Source organism: Ovis aries, chromosome 25 (assembly GCF_016772045.2).
Source record: "Ovis aries strain OAR_USU_Benz2616 breed Rambouillet chromosome 25, ARS-UI_Ramb_v3.0, whole genome shotgun sequence".
Classification (NCBI taxonomy): domain Eukaryota; kingdom Metazoa; phylum Chordata; class Mammalia; order Artiodactyla; family Bovidae; genus Ovis; species Ovis aries.
In genome coordinates this window covers 16041604-16054331 of record NC_056078.1, presented here as the reverse complement: position 1 = coordinate 16054331, position 12728 = coordinate 16041604, and the positions used below count along the sequence as shown (strand labels likewise).

At 43.3% G+C, this 12728-nt stretch overlaps 1 protein-coding gene across 23 annotated transcripts in view; it reads left to right on the top strand.

Annotated features, from left to right (window-relative positions):
* Positions 1–629: 629 nt before the first annotated feature.
* The window catches only part of RHOBTB1 (Rho related BTB domain containing 1), a 141154-nt gene continuing 129055 nt past the window's right edge, over positions 630–12728 (top strand). For 11 of the 23 annotated variants that reach the window (XM_042241135.1, XM_060406472.1, XM_042241133.1 and 8 more), the window contains exons 1-2: positions 630–850; positions 1320–1453. The gene's annotated coding sequence lies outside the window, so the exon portion shown is untranslated. Of the gene's footprint in view, positions 851–1196; positions 1287–1319; positions 1454–12728 lie in introns of those variants that run through there. The other 12 variants (XM_060406487.1, XM_060406474.1, XM_042241136.1 and 9 more) reach the window with 2 other exon arrangements.

The window sequence follows — 12728 nt, the reverse complement described above, 5'->3', positions numbered from 1 at the left end:
ATGCGACATAGTGACCGCCCTAGGTATGTATTCCTGGTCACTGGAAAGTCTGAATTATTCAGAGGTAACCATACTTAAAGCTTGGGGCAGAGCTAATACATCATGTATTGGATTCCAGCATTGACTTTTTATTTAAAAATTAAGTTCCTTTAACCCTTTCACTGAAATGACTCTGGGCTGGGGCTTTGAAAGGCGAACACGCCTAAGATGATGGAGAATTTTTGTGCAAACTACAAGAGCGCCGAGACCCAGCGCGGTGTGGTTTCTGTTGTCAGCACAACCCGCAGACTTTCCATTTCTCAGCTGCAGAACGTCCCTGCACGAAAAAAGCTGACCCTGCACAGGGCCAAAACGCCAAAACGTTCCCGGACCTGGCCTCCAGGTGTAGGAGTCGCCCCCCTGCCGGTGGCCCCACCCAGTCCCAGAGGGGGGTGGTAGGGATGCCGACTCCGGGGCGTGGCCCCTCGTGGAGAAGGGCGGGGTCACGAGCACCCGGGGCAACCAAGTCCGGAGAGGGTGGCGAGGGGTTGCTGACACACGTGGGGCGACGGCTCCAGAGGCACGGAAGTGGCCCAGGGCCCCGCCCGCCCGGAGGACTCCCGAGCTGGCCACGAGGGTGGGACGGAACTAACAGCCCTCACCAAGGGAGGCCGCGGCCGCCAGGGCGAGGCGGCTGCGTGGGGGCAGGAACGGGAGAGGGGGCCCGGGGTAGGAAAGGGTGGGGGGCGGGGGAGTGGAGAGGGCGGGGTCGGCTGCCCTCCCCCCGAAGGCTTTACAAAGCGTGCGCACCAGCCCCGGGCTGTGGTCTGCAAGATCGCGAGCCACCACTAGCTGCATCCAGCGTCCCCAGGTAGCGTAAGCGCAGGGCGGGCCCGCGCCGGAGGTGGGGGAGTGGGTGGGCGGGGTTATGGGGGGGCTCTCGGAGTGCCCCGAGTATCCGCAGACTTGGGGACGCTAGGGATCGGAGCATCTCCTTGCACCTTGAAAGGGAGATGACCGGGTTACCTTACACTGACCTCTGGACAGCTGCCCAGCTGCACCGAGAGAACGCACAAGGCCGCATTTGTTTGCTTGCAAAATATCTGGGTGTTTTCTGCACCCGCCTACCTGTCCCCCAACACACACACACACACACACACACACACACCGGCGGGGGTGGGGGCCTGAGGGATTAGAGGGATAGAGTCAGGTCAATCAGAAGAGATTAGAGACTGGACTGGACGTGTCCACTCTGAGGGCCTCTGAAAGTAGGCACTGCATCTGCGCTCCTGGTGTCCCGCCCTCAGGTGACTTGAGATTGATTTTTCTTGGTTTGTTAGTTCTGAAAGCCCCGGGCTGTAAAACGTTTGGGTCCAGAATGAAACTCTGATCCGCAGAAGCTTTCCTCGCCCTGCACTCTCACCCCTGCTGGTGTCTGGAAGCGGGCAGACTGGAGGATTCTAAAGAGTTTGAGGTGGGTGTTGGAGGAAGCTGAGTTTTTAAGACGTGTGAGTTTTCCAGAAAGAAAATACAGACTCTCTTAGTTTGAATTAGGTTTTGTTTTTTACTATATATGTGTGCATATTAACAGTAACTGGTGTTGTCATCAGATAGTGAGTCCAGCAGGTATGGATGGTGGTGTTAGATTTGAGAACTAAATTCACTGTACAGTTTTAAAAATTGACTTCTTCCTTATGTGCCTTTTTATGTGCTGTATTACTGGGCTGCATCTTTGTTGGGAATCCTGTCATATCACCTGGGTGTCTTGTCAGGTTTCCTCTAGTTCTAGCCACTTGACCCATGACTGAGTCCAATATAGTCCCTTTTAAATTTTAGGGTGCAAGCCTACTTTTCAGGCCTCTAGCTTTGGTCTCCAGTGAGAGGAAAAATGATCAGAAATGTGCCCTTAGCAAGTTTGGGAACACAGAGGAAAGGCGTAGATTTTTTTTCCTCCATTAAACTTTTCATGTATTGGCAATTTAGAACCCAAAGCATTGTTTACCACCTGTCAGATGCACTGTGAAGTGTAAGGATTAACTAATAAAAGATTTGCAAAATGCTTCCTGAATATAAAATTCCATAAATATGCTAAATAGTAATAATCCACCCATTGTTAAATTTATGTAGCTGCTTCTGCCATGCATACAAGATGATTTAGAATGCATGTTTCCTGTCAATTAAACAATGAGTTTGGAGTAAAATAATGAGTTGAATTCGCATCCTGTGAAACTTTGAAATAAAATTTCTCCCATAAGGCACCACTGGCAGGGAATCATAAAGAAAGCAGCATTTCAAAAAGCTATATATGGAATGGCATTTACCTTATGGCTGGGGGGAAAGGGACCCAGTGAACTTCAGAAACAGAAATATTCAGCCCTGGTTCAAGCATGCCTGAACCATAAATATTCCCTTATGTTTTGGGTGAGTCAACAAGGAGGGCAAGCAGGTTTCTTGGAATGGCCTCATAAGCTGTCTGCTAAAATCCATGAAATAACGCCTCTTGGTATTTTAAGGGTGAAGTTCAATCTGCGGTTTTGTTCACAGACAAAGAAAATCTTCCTAGTTGCCTGGATAAATTATTCATTCTCCCAATATCATGGGCTTGGTTTTTAAGCATCCTTAACACCAGAAATCATCTTAATACTCTGCAGATAATTGAATTAGTTTGTTCCCAGTGGATTGAGTGACATGTTAACATAACAGTGTTCTCTTTGCATGTATTTAATAGTGTGTCACGCTTCTGTTTACCAGACTCCTAGAGTAAAACCTCTTTCCCCTATGCTACTTGTAAGTATAAATTTTACTATGGGTGGTCTTTTCTGTCTTCTGAAGACAACTCTAGATTCCCCACTAGCAGATTAAGGGGTGGGCAAAACCACGCAGCTCAGGGCCTTTTCTTCTCATTTCCTCTACTCAGCCTCTCAGATGGATAGCTGCTACACAGATACCAGTCCAGTATTCTAGAACTTCTCTGCTGTCTCTCTTCCTTTATCCAAGTAACTTAATATCTTACTTATTTTCCAATACTTGCTATGGATGCAAGCACACAGGAGATTCTGCATTTATTGAGCAATTACGATATACCAGACACTGTGAAACATGACCTCATTAAATCCCCTAACAATCTGAGGGAGTAGATGCCATGTGTGTTTCACCCAAGAGGAAACTAAACCTCTAGGCCAAGGCATTTTGGCACCTCCTGATGCTCTGTGATCCCTAAGAGAGGTTCACCTGCTGGCCTGAAGCATGCGAGAGTTCTCCCATTAACTAACTCACCACTTTTAAGTTCCCTAAACTCTCTGGGCCTCTGATTCCCTTTCTCTAGTCTTAGATTAAATTATCGATCGGGGACAGAAGGGACTGTCCAGGATTTTGGCTGCCAAATACCTAAGCTGCCCCTTCTGGGGGATTCCTGACTGTGTTCTCCCCTGTCCTACCCTTTTCTCCAACCCTTCCCCTTATTTATCCTTTTTCTTCCTTTAGGTCTAAGAAAACAGCATCTTCCCCACAAAACTTTTCCTAGTCACCGCTCCCAGTCACTCTGTTATTCTCTATCTTATCCTTAGTGATTCTTCAGCCCACTGATTACAAACTGCTGTTGTTTGAGTTATGTGTCAGTTTACATGCAGTTGTTTTTATCTTACCCCAATCACCCCCCACCTCAAGATCATGATTAGCATGAGGCCAGAGCTGTTTTCATTATTTTATTTTGGGAGCACAGCACCATGACACATGGCTGGTGATGGATAAGTATTAATATATATATGTTGAATGAGTAATTGTCTCTTAGAATGGACATGTGCTAACGGCCAATATATTGTCCCCTCCATGGATAACCTAAATGAAGTACCGTCAGTATTACTCTGCCAGCCTAAGTCTGAATTATGAATGGGGATCCAAGTATAGTGATGGAGACAGCAGGGCTGCCCTTGAACAAAAGGACAAATGGACACACGTACACGGCCCAACCCCCATATTTTACAGCAGAGAAAACAACTTCAGGATGATAACTGAAACTTGAGATTAGAAGATAATTTAGGGACCATCCAACTGTCTAAACCATTGTTTTATTGACAAGGAGACGGGAAGTTCAGAAAAATACAGAACCAAAAGTATAGATCCTACGCCTTCTCACTTTCAGACCAGCACTCTTCCACCAAGAATCAAAAATATCAGGGACTGCCCAAACAACAGAGAGGGAGTTGTGGACAATGATGCTTTCTTTCAGAAATCCCGAACATCCTTAGATTTCCCAGACTAGTCCTGGGTAGCAGCATTAATACACAGCAGAGCACCCTAGTTGAGATCATCTTTTTAAATTTCGTATAGCCTCTATAAACTTCATTGACTCATTTACTATTTTAATGATCCATCAGGCAGCCTTTCATACCTAAAGTTAGTTTACTAGTTCTGTTCAAATACATGGAAACTCTGAATGGGCCAATCTCCAGTGCTGGACGTTTAACTCTAGTGTGATAGACTCCAGATACATTTAAAAGATGACTGATACTTTGAGTTCCAAATAATGATAGCTTGTTTTTAAGGACAAAAATAACTTTCCTTCTCTAAGCTCAATTTTTGCTTGAGTATTACATGCCATAAAAGACAGTCTTTAAACTTTAGAGGTTATAAAAGTCATCTGAAAGACTTTTTAAAAACCCAGATAGCTTGGAGCCATTCTGAACAATTCTACATTGGTAGGTCTGAAATTGGACCCAGAAAACTGCATTTTTAATAGACACCTTTCGTGAGTCTTCAATCAGATGGGTGGAAGATCTCACTTTAAGGCCCAATAATAATGGTGGTCTATTTTTAACGTTCCCAGATTTCCTCTAAGAGGATTTTTTTTTAACAACAACAACAAAAAAAATCAATGTGTTTGAATCCAGCAAGTAGAAGAGATAATCAAAATCCATTCATTAAGTACTATGGACATCTCTTTCCTTATAGCAAAAGGCATATATATATATATATATATATATATATATATATATAATCATGATTTAGCTGCTAGGTTTGATATTGGCCCCAAGTCAAGAACACTCCAAAATGTTTCTGTTGGGTGAGAAAACTGAATCAGTAATTAGCAATAAAAGTTGAGTGTTAAATTCAGTGGAGAAATAGTGAAGCCCCTTGCCCTCTAGATGATTATATTCTGTGTAGTTGAGAAATAACATTAATATCCATGGAATATTCAAAGATAAGACTGATGATCAAGTACAGCAGGCTGAGTTACACTTGAATTTAAAATATACAACTAATTATGTTTTAGTAAAGGCATGTCCCATATAATATTTTTATTTGCTAAATCTGGCCACCTTGCTCAAGAAACATTAGCATTTAATGTCATTATTTTCCAGAAGTGTGTGTGTGTATCTGTTGGGAACGGAGGGACAGTTGCTGAGTGGTAGTTAAACTTTAAGAAATTGATAAAAGCTCTGGACATCCCTCTGAGAAAAATCCCTGATGGTACTTTCCAACAGAACTCTCATACAATTCCATGGAGTCTCTAGGCCACCAAAGCTCTTGGACACACCAGGGTGACCTGCAGCAGTAGATGGCAGAGGCCCGCTCTTCTGGCTATTTACCTGGGCTGGAGAGACCTTTGGAAGATGGCTTGGATAAGTGGAATTTGAATAAGGCCTTTAAGACCAGTAGAATTTAAGCTGGATTGTGGGCTTAGGGGACTTCTGAAGCTTTAAGAGGAGGCAGGTTCCCATAGGGTTCGAAGGTAATTTAGAGAAATTAGCTAGGACAGGTTAAAAAAAAGTCCAGATCATGAAGAGGCTTGCACTCTAAAGGGTTTAAAGCAACCTATGTTGGGAAATAGAATGTCCTCATTGACATGTCGATTAGGAAGAAAACCTGATCAAACAAAGGGAGACTGTGGGGGAACTGCAGGGAGCCTGAGCTCCAGCGTCAATGGGCTTTGTGTAAGCCCCTCCATTAGCAAGCTGGGAAGCCTTTGATATGTGGGCAACTTCTCTAAATTCTCATCTCTTGGGCTGGGAATTGGGAATAATAATAATAAAGACTACTAATGGGGTTGCTACGAGGGTAAAGTGAAGTTGTACCGTGGTAGGAACAGTGTGTGATACTGCGTAAATACTCAATAAATAGTAACTAGTACTACGATACGCTCCTGCTGCTAGTACTATACTTGTTATTTCAGTGGGATTAGCCTCAGAGAGGGCAGGCCCTCACTTTTGGGCTTCCCTGGTGGCTCAGATGGTAAAAGAATCTACCTGCAGTGAGCGAGATCTGGATTCAATCCCTGGGTTGAAAAGATCCCCTGGAGGAGGGCATGGCAACCCACTCCAGTATTTTTGCCTGGAGAATCCCATGGACAGAGGAGCCTGGCAGGCTACAGTCCATGGCTTCATGAAGAGGCAGAAACAACCGAGTGACTAACACTAAGAGAGGGTATGTTATGAATAATCCAAATAATTTACTCTGATCCAAAGTCAAGTAACCTTTTTTACTCTTAATAGCAGCTTTGCTGTCTTACTTGTTCTGTTTGAGTTAGTACTGAAATTAATTTGCACATGATAAGCTCAGACGAATTGTTCAGAATGTCATTCCCCAAAGCCTTTTAAACAGCAAGGCAGATGAGTTTATCAGCTGTAACTCACAAAACCTCCTCTCTTCATGGAACTAACTGATAATGGTGGAGATGATGGCATTTGAGGAGGCCCTGGAGTCAGTTTCACTTCTTCTAAACCTCAGTTTCTTCCTGTCTGTAAAACAGAAGTAATGATTAGTCTTTACCTGGAAGGCCACGAGCTCAGAAGTCTCACACAGTTTCTGGCACACTATAACTGTCACAGAGTGTTCTGTGACCTTACCCTTGGCTATACCTTTCAGGCATTATTTCTTTAATATATTTATAAACAATTTAATTCAGGAAAACAGCTAATAATGTGGGAGGTATTTATGATCTTTAGTCATATCCTAATTTATTGATCTACATTTAAGGTATTTAGAGCATTTTCCAAGCCATAGAATAGTGTTCTTATCTCAAAGAATTTTTAACGCTAATTTTCAGTATGTGTTCCTTTTCTTCTTCATCCATCTTCAGCTTTTAGAGGATGATTGCCTTGCTAAAGAACTTTGAGTTTCAAACTGTACATTAAAGTGTCAGGGCCCTAGAATTTACTTGGCTTATAAACCTATGTTACTGAACAATACAAGATTGGTTTAAGGTACATTATGGTTACATGTATGGTTGCTGCTGCTGCCGCAGTCACTCAGTCATATCCAACTCTGTGCGACCCCATGGATACAGCCCACCATCCATGGGATTTTCCAGGCAAGAGTACTGGAGTGGGGTGCCATTGCCTTCTCTGACATGTATGGCAGTTATATTTTATTCAGCCTGTGCTGAGCACCTTCAGGGCATCTCCCATAGTCCCTTCAAGATGGTAGACTCAATTACTTACTGAATTTCATGTATAATAAAATACATAGCCCTTTTTCTGAAGATACTTTTCCCTCACATTAGGAAATCTAACTCTTCAAAGAAAATGAAAACAAGGAAAAGAGAGTGAAGTACTGAAAATAAATTTGCAAAGTGAATTTGGAGAATGACCATTCCTATTTTCTAGAAGAGTTATGGATGAGAACAAGCCTGTATCTCTGTGAAGGTCTTTGCATTAGCTGGTCTGTCTCTCTGGAATGCTTTTCCCTCCAATCTTGCTTGGCTCAGCTAAGATTACATCTCCTTAGAGAGGCTGTCCCTGACCATCCAATCTCATTCATTTTCTATTACATTACTTTGTTTATTATAGTACGTTACCATCCAAATATTTCACATTGTTTTTTCATTGCCTTCCCTCATCCCTGCTGGACTAAAAGCACCCTGAGGTCCGAGGTCAAGTCTACATGGTTATTGCTGTTTTCTGAGCAATTAAAACAGTGCCAGGTACTTGTACTTGCCCTTAGTCGCTCAGACGTGTCCAATTCTTTGCGACCCTGTAGACTATAGCCTGTCAGACTCCATGGGATTCTCCAGACAGAATACCCGGAGTGGGTTGTCATTTTCTTCTCCAGAAGATCTTCCAACCCAGGCATTGACCCTAGATCTCCTGCATTGAAGGCATATTCTTTACCATTTGAGCTACCAGAGAAGCCCTTTTTAGACACTAAGTAGGTAGTCAAAAAATATTTTGTCATTTAGTTGAATGCCAAGAGACCCAGATCTGGTATTCTGGGGTTATTCCAGTGAAAAAGAGTATATTTTTAATCTTTTGGGTCAAATTTACCTTTCAGAATTGGATTAAAATGAAACTCCTCTATAATAAAAATTTATATGCACAAAATTTTGCATATAATTTGAAAGAGTCCATGGACCTCAGGCTAGGAATTTCAGCAATAAAAGTGTATGCATAAATATTAAGAAAACCTAACTGAAATATTGAGCGAAATATCACAAAAAAATTTAATTACTATGAACATCAGTGTCTTAATGTTCATTTATGGTAATGAATTGTGTTGCTCTGGGAAAATTTTGCAACCCTCCAGAGGAAAAAAAAAAGGCTATCTATAAATGTTGTGTATTTTATTTATATGCTGGAAAGGATTTAAAGCTTATAGAGAAAGGCTAATAAAAATACATACTGTAGAGCAACATAAAATATATTTCAAACAGGTAGGAAAAAATGAGTCAAAAGAAAAAAAAAATAAGGCTAGGAATGTAAGATAGGGCCAGGAGAGAGATTCATACTCAAAATTTATGCCATGAAATTCAACATTCTTGCTAGAAGATAGTAACAAATTTTATTCGCGGTTTTTTAGCAGCCAATGCAAAGGAGAAAAAGTAATCAGTTATGCCTTGCAGAGGGTCATATTTTATACACACTTATATATGAATATATGTATATATATTTAACAGCACACGGCTGCTTGAAAGAAGGAAGCTGAGTGCAGGAATAAGGAATAGAGATTATATTTCCACTGTTTGTTTTTGATAAGTGCCCTTGTACCTGAGCTGGAAATGACCTATAGTAACATTTTCAAAAATAACTAGCACTGTGGATGTTTCTAATCAAGATTTGATGCCTCTCTGTAATTTTTGTTAGCAGTAGGCCTAATAGAGAGAGGCCTCATTTGGCCAGTTAAGACCCTGCTAGATCACATACGGATGTGAGAGTTGAACGGTAAAGAGCACCAAAGAATTGATGCTTTTGAACTGTGGTGCTGGAGAAGACTCTTGAGAGTCCCTTGGACAGCAAGGAGATCAAACCAGTCAATCCTAAAGGAAATCAACCCTGAATGTTCATTGCAAGGACTGATGCTGAAGCTCCAATACTTTGGCCACCTGATGCAAAGAGCTGACTCATTAGAAAAGACCCCGATGCTGGGAAAGGTTGAAGGCAGGGCAAGGGGGCGACAGAGGATGAGATGGCTGGATGGCGTAACTGACTCAATGGACATGAGTTTGAGCCAACTCCAGGAAATAGTGGAGGACAGGGAATCCTGGCGTGCTGTGGTCCATTGGGTTGCAAAGATTCTGACATGACTGAGCAACTGAATAACAAGAACGCAAGGGCAGAGGGGTGGGGAACAGACAAAGACAAGGGTGTATCCTGCAGCATCCCACCCCTCCTACTGAGGCACACTATTTACAGACAACAGCCAGCGCTTTCATGCTCCCCTTTAAGGGGTGTACACCTAGGATGCTGACTAAATTTGCACATTCTTCCAACTAACCTCCGTTTCCTTGGCTAGCAGACCATCAGAGACTTCCAGGCCTTCTCTTCGACACAGCAAATACAATAACTAGCTCCTCAGAACGTTATGTGGATTTGTGGCATTCTCTGAGGGACTATAAATGGATCACACTGACAGCTTTATTTGTCATTCTTAAATGGAAGGTGTTTCTCCCCCTTTGTGTTAAATGGAAATCAGATGGCATTTCTTATTTCAGTGTGGAATGTTTTTACTCTCGTAATTGCAAAAGTACATTCACAACACTGATACTATTCTAATTGACTAAATTTGTGTTTCATTATTGGGGCGAGGGGGGTGTCCTGTACTTGTCAAGTAACTGAGGCGAAACAACTGATCCAACATTTTCGCTTTGCCTATGTATTGAGATCTTGATACAGTGGATAGAATTCTGTCACCATATGGAAGCAGAGACAATTATAGTGCATGTAATGACATGAATTTTAGAAGCAAAGATATAAAAAGGCATATCCAGCCCAATAGCCACAATCCAGAAACATAAACGTTTTTTGAAATCTCATCTCTCCTTTGCCTCCCCAGTCATCTCTGGTCCTAATCCTCTATTCCTGCCCGTGTGATGGCTCTGGTTCAGTATATGCAGTGGCAAAAATAGCAGGAATTAGATTAGAACGTACTACCTTCATACCTTGGCATATTTTTTATGTACTAAAATCAGTTGCTTTTCAATCCAGGTGAAATTTTTCATTAAAAATTCTGTACCATTCCCGTCTACCCACTACTGAATCTGGGTGAGAAAGGAAGTCCTCCTACTTTAATTTCTTAAATCCATCTAAAGCTTTCAGTGTTCTTGCTACTCATCTCAATACTGTGCTTATTTTAGAATTTTTCAACAGTAGAATATGAGTACATTTTTCTTGCTGACTTTAATCTAGGTTTATTTTCATATTCATTTCATACACTCATACTTTCAATAAAGTTGTCTTTAGTGAGTGCCTACTATGTGCCAGACACCGTTAGGATGCAGTGAATTACATCAGGTATTCTCTGCCCTCATTTGGCCTTCAAGCTAGTGGGGAAGACAGAGGGTAAAAAAATGACACAAACACAGGACTTTCCTGGTGGTCCAGTGGCTAAGCCTCTGCGCTCCCAATGCAGGGGGACTGGTTCTGTCCCTGGTCAGGGAACTGGATTCACATGCCACAACTCAGAGATCACACGCTGCCCCTAACAGATCTTGCATGCTGCAACTAAGACCTGTTGCCGCCAAATAAATAAAAATATAATTTCAAAAAAGAGAATGACACAAGAGTTATGAAAATGCAACTGTTCTAAATGATACTGAAGAGAGACACATGACCCTAGAAAATGAGATCTACATGCTGTACAAGAGTCAGCTAGACAGAGTCCTGGCAGAAAGCACGACGTATGGGAAAGTCATAACTTACGGAAAGCAGAATGAGCATGAGAGACAAGGGAAGGCGAGCGGCCGCAGGACACGGTGAACAGCTGGAGTCTGCGGATGCACTCAGAGGTTAGCACCATGAAAGGCTTTTTCGCCCTAGCAGGGCATATTCCTTTATCCTAAAACCAATAAGAAGGTGGGTTTGGGGGGCTTTTTGAGGGAGAGGTTTATAGTCACATCATCAATTTTATGTTTCAAAAAAGTGTTTCTGGCTACAATGAAGAGTCCTGGTTGGCAAGGGGCCTAAGTTACGCAGCTGAACTTTTTGAACAGAGAGGTACCGGTAACTTGGCCTAGGGGAGGAAAGATGAATTCTAAGCTGTCAATGGATTCTAAGGATATACAGACGGTAAAACTGACAGATCGTCTTCTGCGGAGCCCCCGAGAAAGGGTCCGGGAACACTGGCAGAGGAACAGGTCTGTGAAGACTGACGCTAAATTCAGTGCTGGACATGCGGAGCGGGAGACGTCTTGGAGTTGACACAGGGCAGAGCAAGCAGACATTTGGTTATGGGTGTGAAGCTTGTCAGAGAGCTCTGGAGTCCCAACCAGAGATGGAGACTTGTGACGCGTCTCCACATTCACAGGTCTGGATACGACCAATAGGACCCACAGACGGAGATGACGTGCAGAGAAAGGTTATAAAGTCAGCGATGGCAGAGAATGCTAGGACCAAAGCCTGGAGGAATTCAAATCCATCATGGCCACCAAGTGAAGGACGAGCGTAAGGGCGAAAGGAGGAGCAGAAGAAGAAAGAGAAGGAAACCCAGGAGACTGCTGGGTCATGGGGGCAAGGGAGCAAGGATTCCATCTTGAGAAGGTGGCGGTAGTCAGTTGCCTTGACTGCGGAAGACTGAGAAAGGAGACATTTGTTTTGAATTAAAGAGAAATGGCTCAGTGGTAAAGAATCCGCCTGCCAATGCAGGAGATACCCAAGACATGGGTTCAATCCCTGGGTTGGGAAGATCCCCTGGAGAAGGGAATGGCAACCCACTCCAGTATTCCTGCCTGGGAAATTCCAGGGACAGAGGAGCCTGGCAGGTTACAGTCCATGGGGTCACAAAGAGCTGGACATGCCTGAGTGGCTGAGCATGGATGCACACAGAAATTCCTAAATGATATGTCTGGGTAACAGAGCTGTAACCAGTTCTGACTGAGGTCAAGCATGTCAGAGACTCTTTCACATGTTCCTAGTTTACATCTATCTTAAGGAGACACTCAGGGAGCGGGCATGGTAGACAGGAAAGTCATTTTGACACGTTGGTGACCTCTAGAGACAGTGTAGCTCGGTGGAATTTATACACCGAACAGTCCAAGTTTCTGGGGTCTGATTTGGAGAGAAAATGCAAACCTGCAGCTAGAGGACTTTATGAGCTGCGTGTTCACCCACTCGATGGTGCTCTTGTGAGTGGCATAAATAAACCGAATGTTCACAAAGCAGCGTTGCCCGGCCTCACCCACTGCAGACATTGCTGGGGGAAGGGAGAGGCCGTGGGCAGAGACGTTACAGAGAACGTTCTCAGCAGCTCCTGTGGCATGAACACAGCCTCGACTTCCCTCCCTGTCCCTCGACAGCTCACTCTTATGAGCCCACCCTAAG